The sequence below is a fragment of the Marmota marmota genome, unplaced genomic scaffold, assembly GCF_001458135.2.
Source record: "Marmota marmota marmota unplaced genomic scaffold, marMar, whole genome shotgun sequence".
NCBI lineage: Eukaryota > Metazoa > Chordata > Mammalia > Rodentia > Sciuridae > Marmota > Marmota marmota.
The window spans coordinates 53,449,542-53,465,387 of NW_025999968.1; the positions used below are offsets into that span (position 1 = coordinate 53,449,542).

Here is a 15,846-nt window from a genome sequence, read left to right on the forward strand (position 1 = left end):
ATTTCCAAAAGTGATCCCTGACAACTCTCAGCTAACTCTAACAGTAGATAGGGAAAAGGTCAATTTTGACCAGTTTGGCCTTAAACACCTGGCAAGAGAGTAGGACCAAAACCCAGACATACATAGACATTTAAATGATAAGACAATGGTGCTTTTACTTGAGACATACATTTGTGTCAGTCCTCCTGAAAGTAAGCTAAACTGGGAAGTTATAAAGGAAGGGTTTTTATAAAGTGTCTGATAAATATCACAAAAAGCTCTGTCAGAGTCACAAGTTTGTTCTGAGTCAATTTGAAACCTACCTGAGCTTTATTTTATTTACTTATTTATTGATTGATGGTCTGGTTATTATAAACTGCTTCTCAGACTCTCCTGAAGTTTGCAATTCATCACTTCCAACCTGGCGACTTGATTTTAATCAAAACCTGGAAGGGAGACAAGCTTCTACAGAGCAGGAAAGGACTTTACCGAATGTTCCTAATTACCAGGATGGTTATTCAAACTGCTAAAAAGGGAAGAACTCATTACCACAGGCAATCTCCACCTCAAAAAGTTAATATATCTAAGATGGATGGCAATACAAAATGAAAATGAAACCAAAACGTATAAAGAGAAACAGAGAAGGCTTGTGAGAAAGAGATAGGTCACTGGTTCATTTTCAGAATACAGTATTTAGCTTCAATTAGAATGAGAAAATCCAATTGTAGCCATTTCTAACTATAGCCCTTTGCCTGCCCCAATTTTAAAATGAGCTAATCACATAGATTGTAGCCCCGAGCTCCTCCTGTCAGGGCAAGGGGCAGTGCTACATTAGATACAAAAACAGGTAGACTGCCAGCCCCAGAGTGCTTGCTAGCCAGGTTCGGTAGCATGCTCTTCTGGAAGAAGTCAAGTTTGCCTTGCAGACCCACTTGAGAGCATGAGTTCAATTTCTTGCAGCACGGGTAGTTCTAACATGTTAAGGGTCTTATCAGACGTCATCAAGCCCAGCCTACAGACTCCTCCCTGATTCCCCTCTCCTGCCCCAGCTTCATACAATCCAGGGTGTTGTAGTCCTGCTCATGGACCAGCCTAGATGCAGAGGGAATGACCTCCTGGAGGAAGGGACAATTAAACTGAGTCCAGGAGGGAAAGGAGAACCTGGGTCTTTAGGAGAAGAGAACAGCTTTCATGAGCCCAGTTCTACTGGGAAAAGAGCAGATGAAGCATTGAGGGCAGAACACTGGTTCAGCAAAGCAGGAGTGGAGATGGGATGAGGAGCTGTGTCAACAGCTGGCCCAGCGGGTGAGATGAGCTGGCTTCAAAGGAGCTGGTTGTATCAATAACTAAGAAAACAGCAAAGAAACCACACAGCACATGAACATGAGTTTCTTAGATCAAGGGTGGGACTGCTCTGTGACCCCAAGGGTCAGCTCCACACTGGGCAGCGCTGGAAAGAGAACATGCACCTGGATTCTTTTTATTTTATAGGAGAGACGCACACAAGGGAAGTTGGATGGAATGTTCTTCACCAAATAAGGCAGAAAATTGGGTTTCAAAGGTGGAGTCTTGCTTTGTGATGTCTTGTGGTCAGCAGATTGATTGACATCTTGGCAGGTCACACCCATGTCAGGTGCTGTATGGGATCACAGGCAGAGCCAGAGGAAAGGCACTCTTTTGTTGCACAGCTCAATCAGTGCACAACAGCAGACCAGGCCCCTCATACTCTCAAATGCACGTAGCTCACACACTCAGCCCATGGATGGCTTGCGACAGAGCTGGATGAGAAGCAGAAAAAAGGCTGCAGCACAAGTGTGGATAAAAACAGGGGGCCCCCCCGGACCCGAGGGAGAGTGGTCAGCATTTTATTTGAAGGACTGTGGGAGCTCAAGGAGTTTTGCGCAAGACAGCAAGTTTACATTTAAAAAGCTGGCCTGGTGGCTGTGTGGAAAGTGGGTAGGAGTGTGAGATTTGGGATTTTTTCCCCCACATTCAGCTATGACTCACAGGAAGTAAAGCGTACAACATCACAAACACAAACACTTTCTGGGAAATGAAATGCATCCATTGCCATGGTTTGGGAGGGTTCCCAATGCTATGGTTGGTGTTCCCACAAAAGTCCCTGTTTTTAAAACTTGGTCCCCAAAGTAGTGCTATTGGGAGGCAGTGGAATTTTAGGGGTGGGGCCTTATGGGAAGTCCTTAAGTCCTAGGGATAGGCCTTCAAAGGAAAGTGTGAGCCTGTTCTCTTCCTCTTGCTCATGAAGTGAATCTGCTCTGCCACACATTCCTGCCACCATGTGCCACTCTTACCAGAGGCCCAAAGCAATGGGGTTACTCAATCTTGAATTCCAGAGCCGTGATCCAAAATAAACCTTGACTCTGTAAGTTTTGCCTCAGGTATTTCATTATCATGATGAAAAGTAAACTCATACATCCCTCTTCAAAAGAAAGAATGCAACAATTTAGCATTACAAACACCAGCTTAGGTTCAGGGCTTTGCAAAAGGGTAGGTCTTAAAGTTTGAGCTTCTTTAGTCTCAGGGTAAAGCCACTTCTGATTACAACCCAATACACATGAATCACATACCCCCAAAGACATGCATACCACATACAAATGCACACAGACCACAATAAATGCCACGTGAACACACATCATATACACTCACACTCCATACAAATATTACACACACACATGCAACACATAGAGCACATGCTCCCCAAAACAAGCATCATATATATCCGACACATACACCTCACAGAGCACATACCCCACCACACACGGTAAAATGCCACATACACCACACACACACCTCACACACAAATACCACACAAACATTACATATACCACATACACCACACACACACCACCTACACATCCACTGGAGAGATCACAAATCACACACATACCACTATGTACACCACACAATCCAAAACAGGTTGGTATTTATCCTTACTAGGTACTATGTACCCTATTTTCTATTCTAGTCTATATTCCATTCCATTACATTTTTCTCTTAATTTTTTTCTTTTAATGATTCTGAGACTCACTAAATTGATTTCATGGCCTGCTAAAAGTTTGGAAAACACAGGCTCCCAAGAAATGGAACTTCAGCCTGTAGCCTGCCCTCTACCTATAAGCAGTCGTGCTGAGAGCCATTGCCAAGTAGGAATGACGCATGGCAATTTCTTTGTCATCCTACTCCATGTTGCTTAGAGGGAGGACTCTCCATTGTGGAAATGGGCTTGCCTTTGGACCCAAGTCATTTGCAGTGACACTGCATGTATGTTTGAGTAAGGTGACCCTGCTCAAGGACCAGGGTGGATCCAGGTTTAGGGAGGATCCTGCTGGACCAGGGCGGATCCAGGTTTAGGGTGTATCCCACTGGGATTAGGGAGTATCCCGCTGGGATTAGGGAGTATCCCGCTCCTTGGGTTTAGGGCGGTTCCAGGTTTAAGGTGTACCCTGCTAGGAATAGGGCGTATCCTGCTGCCTCAGGCGCGCCCGCTCCTTGAGTTCCCGTTGAGTTCTCTCGGGATTCAGAGAGTATTTGGGATTCAGAGCCTGGTGGAGTGTGTGGATTTTGCCCAGAACGTGGATTTCCCCAGAACATGATTGTAGAGTGCGGGTGTGAGTTCGGGAATAAAGAATTGCTGTTTGACTCTACAAGGCTGTGAGTGGCTCGTGATTTTGTGCCCAGCCAGACTGCGGCACAGTCGTTCACTAGGGGATCCCTGGCCTGAGACACAGTTAGGGAAGGAAGCCCCCTCCTCCTGGGGCTGCTCTGGCCAATGATAGGAGTGGAAGAGTCGCAAGGCCAGGAGACACGCTTGCTCTGTTTGCACAGAAACTTTTTGTTTCGCGGGGTGATGGTGGGGTACTGGGTATTGAACTTAGGGGCACTCAACCATGGAGCCTCATCCTCACCCCTATTTTGTATTTTGTTTAGAGACAGGGTCTCACTGAGTTGCTTAGTAACACGCTTTTGCAGAGGCTGGCTTTGAACTCGTGATCCTCCTGCCTCAGCTCCAGAGCCACTGGGATTACTGGTGTGTGCCACCATGCCTGGCTGCACAGCTACTTTTTACCTAAGAAATACCTCACCAGTTTCCATTCTTAATCACTCCTTCATTTCACTAGGGCCTGGGTGTTTCCTTTGTCTTTCTCCAAATCAATGTTTTCCAAACTGCAACTGGTTTGTGAAATAAGTTTACAGTTCATCCTCTGCATCTGCAGGTTCTGAATCCATGACTTCAAACAACCTCAGATTGAAAATATTTGGGTGGAAAATTGTGACCGTACTGAACATCGTTCTTGTCATTATTGTTGGGAAAAGTATAAACGGCAGCCATACTCCAGAGAAAAAACCCCAACATGGCGCCTAAGCACCTCTTCTTCCTACCTTCTTCTTTTCTGCAGTGGGGCGAAAAGTTCCCGCCCGTGTGAACTCTCCCGCCGGCGCCAATTTCAAATCTCGCTGGCGGGGAACCTTAGTCCCAGTGAGAACTAATTCCTGGGCTCCGGAGCTGATATCTGAAAGAACTTGCCAATAAACGGGTTGCCTGCCATTTATCTAAACCCTACCATCTCCTCCTTAGTTCTATATAAGCACACTGCTTTTTGCAATAAAATTGGAATTCTCCCGGCGAAGCGTCTTTGCGTGGGGAATTCTTTCAATTATTCTCTAAACAATACAGTCTGCCACAGTCTGGCTGGGCACAATCAGAAGCCACTTGTCAAAAGAAACTAACTTTATTTTTAGAACCACACACGCCAAACAAAACAGCCTCTCAGGAAAAACCCTCAGAGCCTCAACTGCCACCACCGGCTTTCCACAAGCCTCTCTCTCCCACACAAACTTCTCTCCACCTCCCACAATCGTCCTGCTCTTGAGGCCGATTGGCTGGGTCACGTGGGCAGAGCCAAAAAAGTCCCCCAATGAGCAGCTCCGTGGTCTGAAAGGGCAGGGAAACAGCCCAATGAGCATCACCGCAGAGGAGCCAATCAGCTAGATGTTGCTGGGGCCGCTGTGAGCCAATCATCAGCTGGCAGCTGGAAGTTTGCTGGGGCCCCTTCGGCTGTGGCTCTCAACAACAGTCTAACAACTATTTATGTAGTATTAAGATCATAGTAGGTTTTTAAAGTAATTGAGAGATGATTTAAAGCACAAAGAGCATGTGTGTAGTTCTATGCAAATGCTATGCCATTTTATTTAAGAGACTTGAGCATCTGTGAATTTTAGTATGGGGAGGGTGTCCTGGAACCAATCTCCTAAGAATACTGACAGTGTAGTGAGTCTCAGGCAGCATTGAAGAGAATGAAAAAATGGAATGAGACACAACAGAACAGAATAGAGCAGAACACGTCTCGAGGGTCAGTGCTGATTTGGTGGTGGGGGGGGGGCGGTTTGTGTCTTATTTTAACTTTTCTTCAACTGTCAATCCAGCTATTAAACAGATGAGGCTATAAATACAGGCAGAAACAATCAGTCATGTCTGGTGATTCAAACACTGAAGTACCAAATGGAGCAACTCCAGAAATCACCAGCTGAAAAATTAAAGGGAAAATCGGAAGCCTGCAGGCCACGGCTGAATCTGCGGGTGACTCGGTGAGAGGCGAGGAATGGAATTATCTTAACCTTGTTTTATTCCTGTCTAATACCCAACCCGGGAATAATTCCACCTACTTCAAGCAGACCCATCTCTGCCAGAGGCTGAGGCCGCCAGCAGTAGGTGACTCATCTCCTAAGGAACTGGTTCATGGGATATAGGACTGGGATCTGAACCTGCAGGGCAGGCCGACGGCTGGAGACCCAGGGAAGGGGTGTGTCGCAGCTTGAGTTTGAAGGTATCTGGAGGCAGAATTCCCTTTTCTTAAGGGGACCTCAGTCCTTTAACATTGATTTGATGAGTCCATCCCTATTATGGAAGGTAATCTGCTTTACTCAAAATCGATTTGATTCAGGGCTGAAGTTGCAGCTCAGTAGTAGAGGGCTTGCTTAGCACAGGTGAGGCACTGGGTTTGATCTTTAGCACCACATAAAGATAAATAAATAAAATCCATCTACAACTAAAAGAAATTTAATAAAAAAATCTATTCATTCATATATTCATCATACCTTTTTTTCCCCCCCTTCTGTACTGGGGATTGAACTCAGGGGCACTCAACCACTGAGCCACATCCCCAGCCCTTTTTTTGTATTTTAATTAGACACAGGGTCTTGCTGAATTGCTTAGTGTTGAATTGCTGAGGCTGGCTTTGAACTCACTATCCTCCTGCCTTGGGCTCCCGAACCTCTGGGATTACAGGTGAACGCCACTATGCCAGGTCTGTTAATCGTATCTTAAAGGTACCTTCACTGCAACATCTAGACTGGTTTGATCAAAGAACTGGGCACTGTGACCTAGCCAAGTTGAGACAATAAATTAGCCATTACACATACTATTTTAGAAAATAGTACCACCATTTAACAGATGCCTAATCCAGGACCTTGGGAGTTTACTTTGCATCCTTATGTGACCCTAACCACACAGCCAATCTAGAACCAAACTCTATTTACTTACCTTCCTATTTCCGACCCATCCATCCACTGATATCCTGGTCCAGGACTCTACCACTACTGAACAACTACAAGAGCCTCCTCCCTATTAGTGTCCCCAATCTTCTTCAAATCTTTCCAAGACACAGCAAGGAGAGAGAACTTACTAACCTATAAATGAGATCATGCTAATTTCCTGTTTAATCTGGGCTCATCACAAATGCCACACAGTTGCCACACTGTCTGGTAGATCTGTTACTGACTCAGATATCACGAATGATGTTATTGGTGTGCTGATCTTTCCAAAAGGAAGAACTCATGGTAAATTTCTGAACAAAATAAAGTACAATTTTTCCCAGTTTCTGCAGCAATTGCATTCCTGGAAAAATTGGTGATATTAAAATCATACTGTTTGAGTTTGTTTGGCTTTATAACCAAAAAAAAAAAAAAAAAGCATAATGGGGTGGCTTAACCAACAGAGATTTATTTCTCCAAGATCATGATTCAGTTCCTGGGGTAAAGTATATGTTTGGTATGCATGAGGACATGGGATCAATACCCAGCACCTACCTCCAGGTTATCCTGGATTGCAGATAGCTATCTTCTTGCTGTGTCTTCATATGGTGGAGAAAGAGTGAGAGCTCTTTCTGATTACTCTCTTCTTATAAGGGCACTAATCTCATATGAGGACTGCATCCTTCTGACCTAATTACCTCCCAAGGGTCTCTGCCTTCAAATACCATTACATTGGGTGTTAGGACTTCCTCATAAGAATTTCAGGAGTGACCATTTCATCCCAAACAAAACATATGATTAAATGTAAAAAAAGAATTAGGTTCTAAGCTCAACTAATTACCAATAGGTTTTTTTTACCTACATCGAGGATTCAAGAGTCTTAAGAGGCTCAGGACCACTTTTATCATGGGAGGTGGTCCTGAAAATACAGAATGTTCAGCATCTCTGGCTTCTGCTCCCCAAATATTGGTACCACCTGCCCACCACCATGATAACGAATAGCATACCACCCCCACTACTTTCTACGTGGAGAACCTCTACAGTGAAGTTCAGACCCCTTCACTGGACTTCCATTCCTAACTCCAACCCTCACCTATAGCTTGAGTCCAACTCTCTAATCATTCATCTTAACCCAGTGGCCATGAATCTCTCCCATGTTGCTGCCACATCACCTCTAACCCAGAGCCATTCATCATTAACTCCTCCCACCAAAGGCAGGCATTCTTACTGAATTTTTGTTCTTTATCGGACTTCATTATATTTATCTTTTCTCCCTTCCCAATTTTCAGACCCAGTGGATGGTTCTTTATCTCTCCCTGATCAAGCAATTGATCAGAAACAAAATAGTCCAATTTGGGCTCTGAACTCAAGGGCATCAGAAAAAAATTGTATGAAAACAAATGTAACGATCACTTTTTCCTGGCCGAGAGACAGCCCAGAAGGTGGGGACAACAACATATAGGTCCCTGGAAGTCGTTTTCAGCTTGTCCTTCCCACCCAGAGAAATTCTTGGAATGTTAAGTCCAGTTTCCCTCACTGCCAGCATCCTCTGGGTCCAGCTCCTCTGGGTCCCCAGAGGTTTAGCAGAGCACTTCATATTTGCAATGGGGGGAAATGGGGGTCCCTGGGGCATTCATCTTTGAGTTTCTTACCCTGCAGGAGACACTGAGTTCTCCCTGGGGTGACATTGAGGACTTTCTGAGAGGCTGCACCCAGATGTTCCTGCTCCCCAACCTCACCAGGACCTAGGATCAAGTTTAGACACCTCCATTAGACCTTGACAGCCTCTTGTGAGTTACCTGCCTTCTTGGATTTCTCTCCTAGAAAGGAGGGCCTCCGGGGAATCATGGGTCCTCTCCTCCTGTGCCTAGATCTCCCTGGACATGACAGCTGGGCCAATGGCAGACTCAAAGCACATGAGAAGCAGTTGGTGAGATTTCAGTTTAGTTTTTTAACGAATCTACATTTTTGTAGTAACTTGCTACATGAGATTCAGTACAGTGTATGTAAAATAACTCAATGCTATTCTACAAAGTCTCAAGAGACTTCAATTGGTCCATCAACATGTTCTAGATGAGAAAACTGGCTAAAATCCCCTTGCTACTTTTTTTTTCTTTCTTTTGAGCACTGTTTGAGTACATTTCTCAGGCCAGCCTGGAGAAGGGTCAAACTACCACGCGACCACAGCAGCCCCGTAGCTCTGGTATATTCCCCAGAGAAAAGAAGGCTGGTACGGTGAAGCTGCAGGTACAACCGAGCTCTAGATTATATTGCTGACTGGAAAAGACAGTGAAAGAGGAAGGAAATAAGCTATTCTGAGAATCAGAGGTAAAGATGGAGGAAGGAAATAAGCTATTCTGAGAATCAGAGGTAAAGATGGAGGGTCACGTGTGCACAGCTGAGTTGAGGCTGGGTGTGATGAATTCAGCTGCCACTTTATCAAATAAGGCCAGAAGCTCACCCTGGTTGCAGCACCCTTTGAGTAGGTACCTTGCACTGAGCTGAAGAAGCAGCCCTCCCCCTCCCCACTTCCTCTACCTGTCTGGGCAAAGGAGGACAGCTGCCAGAGAGAGGCTAAGTCTGGTAATGAGGGTTTGGGACATCTCAGGCAGAGTCTCCGTGGAGGAACTGACCCCCACCTTCCTCACACATGCACGTGTGGGGCAAGTTCATAGCTTATCATGGGATAGCCATCGGAGCTTCATCCAGAACCTGCCAAGAGGATAATAGAGCTGAGCATTTGGCCTCAAAAGTAAACCTATAAGGAGATCATGCCAGAGTTGGGACCAGATCCAGTCTCCTAATGTGTCACCCTTTTTACTGATTATCCCCCACCCAAGAGGGCAGAAAGTTATAGGAGTATAGATTTTATGAAGAGAAGGGTCAAACCCACATAAATAACTGTCTCCAGCTCACTGAGTTACCTTCTACCATGAAATATTTGACACACAAGAACATTCCACATCTATAATTTTTTTTTCTCCACAAGTCTCCTTCATGACCCTTACCATGCAACCTCTCAGCAAAATACATTGCTACATATTTCCTGTAAAAAGCAGATGTTGGGGGCTGGGGTTGTGGCTCAGCGGTAGAGCACTCGCCTAGCACATGTGGGGCCCTGGGTTTGATCATCAGCACCACATAAAAATAAATAAATAAAATAAAGGTGTTGTGTCCAACTGCTGTCACTCAGGAACTCTTCTACATTCTCAATCCAAATCTAAACACATGATCTGTGTGCCTTTCCTCTGTTACAAAAAAAAAAAAAAAAATGCAAAGTCTCTGCTCCTATGGAAGTTCAACCCTTCCAGGTTCCTGAATGCTTCCCACTATTCCCATCTCAGCAACTTCACTCTCACCTTTATATCAACTCTTCCCCAGTATTAATGTATCACTTTGTACAGGATCATGCTCATACACTATGGGCATGCATTATAATCTCCCACCTTAAAAATATCTACCCTTTGAGATGCCACTGCACATCTGTTAGGGTGGCTAAAATCCAAAACATGACAAAACCAAATACTGGTGGTGATGAGAAACAACAGGAACTTTCATTCATTGCTTGTGGGAATGCAAAATGGTATAGCCATGTTGGAAGACAGTTTGGCAGTTTCTTACAAAACTAATCATATCTTGCCATATGATCTAGCAATGTAGCTCCCGGGTATTTATCCAAATGAATATAAAACTTATATTCACACAAAATCCTGCATGTGGACATTTATAGCAGCTTTCTTCGTTATTGTCCAAACTGAAAGCTAACAAGATTTTCTTCCACAGGTGAATAATACACAAACTGTTCAGACAATAGAATATTGTTCAGTACTAAAATGAGCTGTCAAGCGACAACCTGACATGGAAGAACCTCAAATACATATTGCTAAGTGAAAAAGTCACTATAGAAAGGCCATATACTGTATGATTACAAATAGATAACATTCTAGAAAAGGCAAAAATTGACACAGTTTTGAAAAAGTCAATAGTTGCCTGGAGTTGAGGAAAGGACAAATGAACACTGAGAATTTTTAGAGCAGAAAAACTGTTCGGTGGGGGTTGGGGTTGTGGCTCATCGGTAGAGCACTCGCCTAGCGCATGCAAGGCCCTGGGTTCCATCCTCAGCACCGCATAAAAATAAATAAATTAAATAAAGGTATTGTGACCAAATACAACTAAAAAATAAATATTTAAAAAAATTCTTCTTCTGTGGAATACAGTAATGGTGGATAGTTGTTATTATATGTTTGGCAAAAATCACAGACCATACAATAACAATATTGAAACTTGCTGTAAACCATGGACTTTAGTTAATAATAATGTATGGATGTTGGTTCATCAATGGTAACAAATGTGCCACATTAATGCAAAATGTTAATATAATAATAGGAAATTGTCAGGGCAGAACAGAGGAGGATATTAAAAGGAGTTATATGGAAACTTTATCTTCCACTCATTTTTTTTTCTATAAACTGAAACCTGATCTTAAAAAAAATACAACCTGATCTTAAAAAAAATACAACTCAGTGGTACAGCGCTCGTCTAGCACGTGTGAGGCCCTGGGTTCCATCCTCAGCACCACATAAAAATAAATAAAATAAACCTATTCTTTAAAAAATAAAATAAAGTAAAATACGTACCCTTGTCCCGACAGCCTACTTTGGCTCCCTCAGTCTCTCATGTCAAATATGATACTCCATCCAACCATTGCTCAAGCCCAAGGGACAAGTCACCCCAACCCCATGGAGGACTCCTTCCTTTCCTCCTTGGCTGGGCCTTTTGGACTTCAGCATTTGCTTTTCTTCCAGCCCAGCCCTGTGGACCACAGCCCCAGGATGGTCCTTGTTCAGGTCTCAGCCTAGGGGTCCTCTATGGAGGGAGGGCCTTCCACACTGCCTTGTCTCATGTCCTCCGCTTTTCCCCTCTGCAGCTTATCACCTGTCACTTTGCCTTCATGTCATCCTGAAATTAACTTGTTCACTCCAAGGTTTGCATAGGCATCGCCATCCCCACTAGAATGTGAGGGGACAGTGACTCCTTCTGTACCATGTAGCCCACACTGTCTCCAACACCTTCAGCAGAGCTTGGCATGGGAGATGCTAGGAGAATATGTACTAGGGGAAGAAGCAGATGTGCATTCTGTTTACAGGAAAAAAATTTGACTATAGTCATCTGAGATTTCCTGTCTATCCCATCTTCCTCCATGCAGTTTTCTTCATAACTAACATCTTGCATGAGTATGGAATATTTGTTACAACTGACGAGCCAATATTGATACATTATTAGGAATTAAAATCATATGGTTTATATCAGGATTCATTCTTGGTGTCAAACATTCTAGAGGTTTTGGAAAATGTACAATGACATGTAGACATCATTATAGAATCCTACAAAAGTTTGATTGTCACCCATCTCTCCTAGGCTCCATTTATTCATCCCTATCCTGTTCACCTTGAAATCCGGGAAACTACTGAGTTTTTTTCTCAACTTTTCACTATGTCTATAGCTCAAGGTTTCCCAGAATTCCATAGAATTAGAGTAATATAGTACGTAGCCTTTTCATAGTGATTATTTTTCATTTAGTGGTACACATTTAGGGTTCCTCCTTGTATTTTTGTGGTTTAGTGGTTCATCTCTTTTTTATTACTGAATAATATTCCATTGTATAGAGGTGCCACAGTTTGCTTATCTATTTAACTATTGAAGCAAATAATCATTTCGATCTTGAAGCAATTGTTGCTTCAAGTTTGTAAAATAATTGTTGCAAAGATTGCTTCAAGGTTGCAAAAATTATTAATAAAGCTGCTATAAATGTTTATGTGTAGGTTTCTGCCTGAACATGTAAATGGATGATTCTGGAGGACAAAGTAAGATGTTTTAGCTTTCTAAGAAACTGTCAAACTGTCTTCTAGAGTAGCCGTATCATTTTGCATTCCCACCAGCAAGAAGCGAGAGTTCCTGTTGCTTCCCAGCTTCACTAACATCTGAGGTTGTTAGTCTTCTGGATTTTAGACATTCTAACAGGGACACAGCAAACCTTGTTTTAATTTGTAATTCCCTAATGATGTGCAATGTTAAAAATCTCTTTTTTGTGGGGGAGGGGCAGAGAGCAGGGATTGAATTCAGGGACACTCGACCACTGATCCACATCCCCAGTCCTATTTTGTATTTTATTTACAGACAGGGTCTCATTGAGTTGCTTAGCACCTCGATTTTGCTGAGGCTGGATTTGAACTTGTGATCCTCCTGTCTCAGCCTCCTGTGCCACTGGGATTACAGGTGTGCACCACCATGCCCACCAAGAATCTTTTTATATGTTATTTTTTCATCTCTTGTCTTCCTGATGAAAGGTCTGTTCAAATTCCTTCCCAGTTTTTAATTGGGTTGTTTATGCTTACCTTATGCTTACCTTAAGAGTTCTTTGTATATTTGGGATACATGCCCTCTATTAGATGCGTGTTTTACAAATATTTTCTCCCACTCTCCAGTCTATAGTCTGACTTTTTCTTCTTAACAGTGTCTGTACAAAGAAGAAGTTTTTAATTAAAACCAAGTCCAATTTATCTCTTTCTTTTCTTTTCTTTTCTTTCAAGGATTGTGTTTTCAGTGTGGTGTCTAAAAAGTCATCACCAAACCCAAGGTCACCTAAATTTTCCCCAGTGTTATCTTGTAGGAGTTTTCAAATTTTGTATTTTATATTTAGGCCCATGATCCACTTTGAGTTAGTTTTTGTGGAAAATGTGAAATCTGTGTCTAGATTCATCTTTTTGCATATCCAATTTGTGTGTGTTAGCTTTCTGGAACTGTAACTTAACAAGAAAAAAAAGTTTATTTTGGCTCCTACTTTCCAAGGTTATGGTCCCTGATGGAGTCTTCATTGCTATTGGGTCTGTAGTAAGCAGCACATCGAAGCAGGAAGCCCAAAGTTGTTCACCTCATGACCAGGAAGTGAAAGAGAGAGGAAGAAGACCAGACAGGGAGTCCATGATCTCCTTCATGGATACACCCCCAGTGACCGTAAGACCTTCCAATAGGCCCTTCCCCTTAGACTTTCCACCCCCTCCCAATGGCACCAAGCTGGGGTCTAACCCTTTAACACACAGGACCTTGGGGGACACTTAAGATCCATTTGTTGAAAAGGCTATCCTTTCTCCATTGAATTGCTTTATTATTTTGTCAAAGATTGGTTGACTATTTGTGTGGGTCTGTTTCTAGGCTCCCTCTTCTGTTTCATTGATCTGTTTGCCCCATCTCCAATTAATCATAGTTAACATTTTGACATATTTCTGTATTAATATATATGTTTATATAAAAGGGTACATGGAGTTTTGGATTGTCTTTCTCCCACTTACAGGGGATATTTTTGAAACTTCTCTAAAACCGTGGCTGAAAACATTGTCAATGTTGAATGTCTTTTGTAAGGAATCAAGATCCCAAATGAGTTCCCTTCAATCTTGTGGGATTGGTGGGAATTCTGCCAAGCGTAACATGATAGGTAGGGCGGTGGCATTCACTTTATGAATACCCCTGTTCCTAGCCTACAAAGGAGTATCAGCCAAGGTTAGACTCCACAGATGAAAATATTCCTTTTTATTCCATCTACAAAAATTATGAATTAAGGAAAATTCATAATCTGAAAAGGAGTTCTCTTTTTCCTCAGTCACCAGAAGGTAAAAGTGAAAGCCTAATTATCATAGGCTAGGTTTATAATATTTCCCTCTTCTTCTTGGAAATGATTTTAACATTTCCATTTTCATATCTTTAACATTTAGAATATACATACACTTTTTTTTTTGGTACCTGGGAGCAAACCTAGAGGTGCTTAACCACCACATCCCTGGTGCCCGTCACCTTTTTTTTGGAGATAGGACCTTGCTAAGTTGCTGAGGCCAGTTTTGAACTTGTGATCCTCCTGCCTCAGCCTTCTGAGCCCCTAGGATTACAGGTGTGCACGATCGCGCCAGGCCAGAATATACTTACATGATACTGAAAGCTGCCTCATGTTCTGTTTTGGAAGTTGAAAGGATATAATATTAGGTAAACGAACTAATATTGTATTTCCTGTCCACCTACTCTGAAACATCTTGAGAAGCAGGGGCTGAGCGTGGGTAGGAGCATGAAAGAAAGACACACTGAGGATCAGGGTGGTGGGTAACGATGTCTACAAAGGCCTTCTTAAACCCCCAACCTGCCAAGTCTTTACAACTGAATGGTAGGTATTTTTAATCCCTGTTTTATTGACTGGAGAATTATGATCAGATAGGTTTTTAAAACTAGTGAGAAAAGCTAGAAGCTGGGGAGCGCTAGCTTTAAGTTGGGGGCTGGGGGACAGGAAAGGATCCATTTCCCTGATTCATTCATTCAACACGTTTGTGCTGAATGTCTGTAAATGTACTGCTCTAGCCCCCGAGAAAGGCGGATCCCTCTTGGGTGGGAAGGGATGACATAATGTCAAGATATTCTGCATTTATTGGGTGATATTCGTAGCTTGTGTTTTTACTCAGAGCAAACCAGTTATCTGCCCTAGAGTGTTGACCCTCCTATCCATTTATTTCGCTGGCGATGACTTCATTGCAGTAAACGAAACAGACAGGAATCCATGAGCCCTTCCTCTGTGGACCGCCCTTGACCCAGGCGAGCAATGGTTAGGACAGTGAGCAGCAGATGCAAATGACCTCATCTGGTAGCTCCGCCCCCTCCCTGGCTCCGCCCACGTCTGCCCGGAGTCCCCGCCCCGCGTCCAAAGACTGCAGCTAGCGCTCCCCGGCTTCCAGCTCTTCTCACCCGGCGGCCAGGAGAGCTGGGGGGAGGGGGCGCCGCGCAGGTGACCCTCCCCAGTGCAGTCAGCGGGCCACCACCGGCCTCCGGACCGCTTTTGCCCCACGCCGGCCTAGTCGGCGCCGGTCAGAAGAGGTCGCCTGCTGACACTGCCCCCGGGATCGCCAGCAGTGCCCTCGCGGCCGCGGGAGCCGAACCCTGGCGCCGACCGCGGCCGGGAGTGGGCGGAGGGGAGCGTCTCGGAGCGGCCCTGCGGGGCGAAACTGCCAGGGTAAGGCGCGGGCGGCGGGTCGCGGCGGAGGCCGCTGGTGCCGATTACAGTAGAACAAAGGCCTTGTGCCTGCAGTTAGTTCCCGGAATCCCTCTCCTGTTCCTGCCTCATTCCCGGACTCCGCCTCCTCCTGCCCAGCCTCGCTGTCCTGGGCATTTTGGCTCCTGCGCTCCTGCACTCCGCCACCATACAGGCCCGGTGACCACGCAGCCCCACCCAAGAGCGGGCCCCTCTTGGGTGGGAAGGGATGACATAATGTCACGATATTC

At 44.2% G+C, this 15,846-nt stretch overlaps 1 protein-coding gene across 6 annotated transcripts in view; it reads left to right on the forward strand.

Moving 5' to 3' along the window:
- The first annotated feature begins 15,279 nt into the window (after positions 1 to 15,279).
- The window catches only part of Ifnar2 (interferon alpha and beta receptor subunit 2), a 32,586-nt gene continuing 32,019 nt past the window's right edge, over positions 15,280 to 15,846 (forward strand). For 5 of the 6 annotated variants that reach the window (XM_015478699.2, XM_048803605.1, XM_015478700.2 and 2 more), the window contains exon 1: positions 15,281 to 15,577. The gene's annotated coding sequence lies outside the window, so the exon portion shown is untranslated. Of the gene's footprint in view, positions 15,578 to 15,846 lie in introns of all 6 variants that reach the window. The other variant, XM_048803607.1, reaches the window with a different exon arrangement.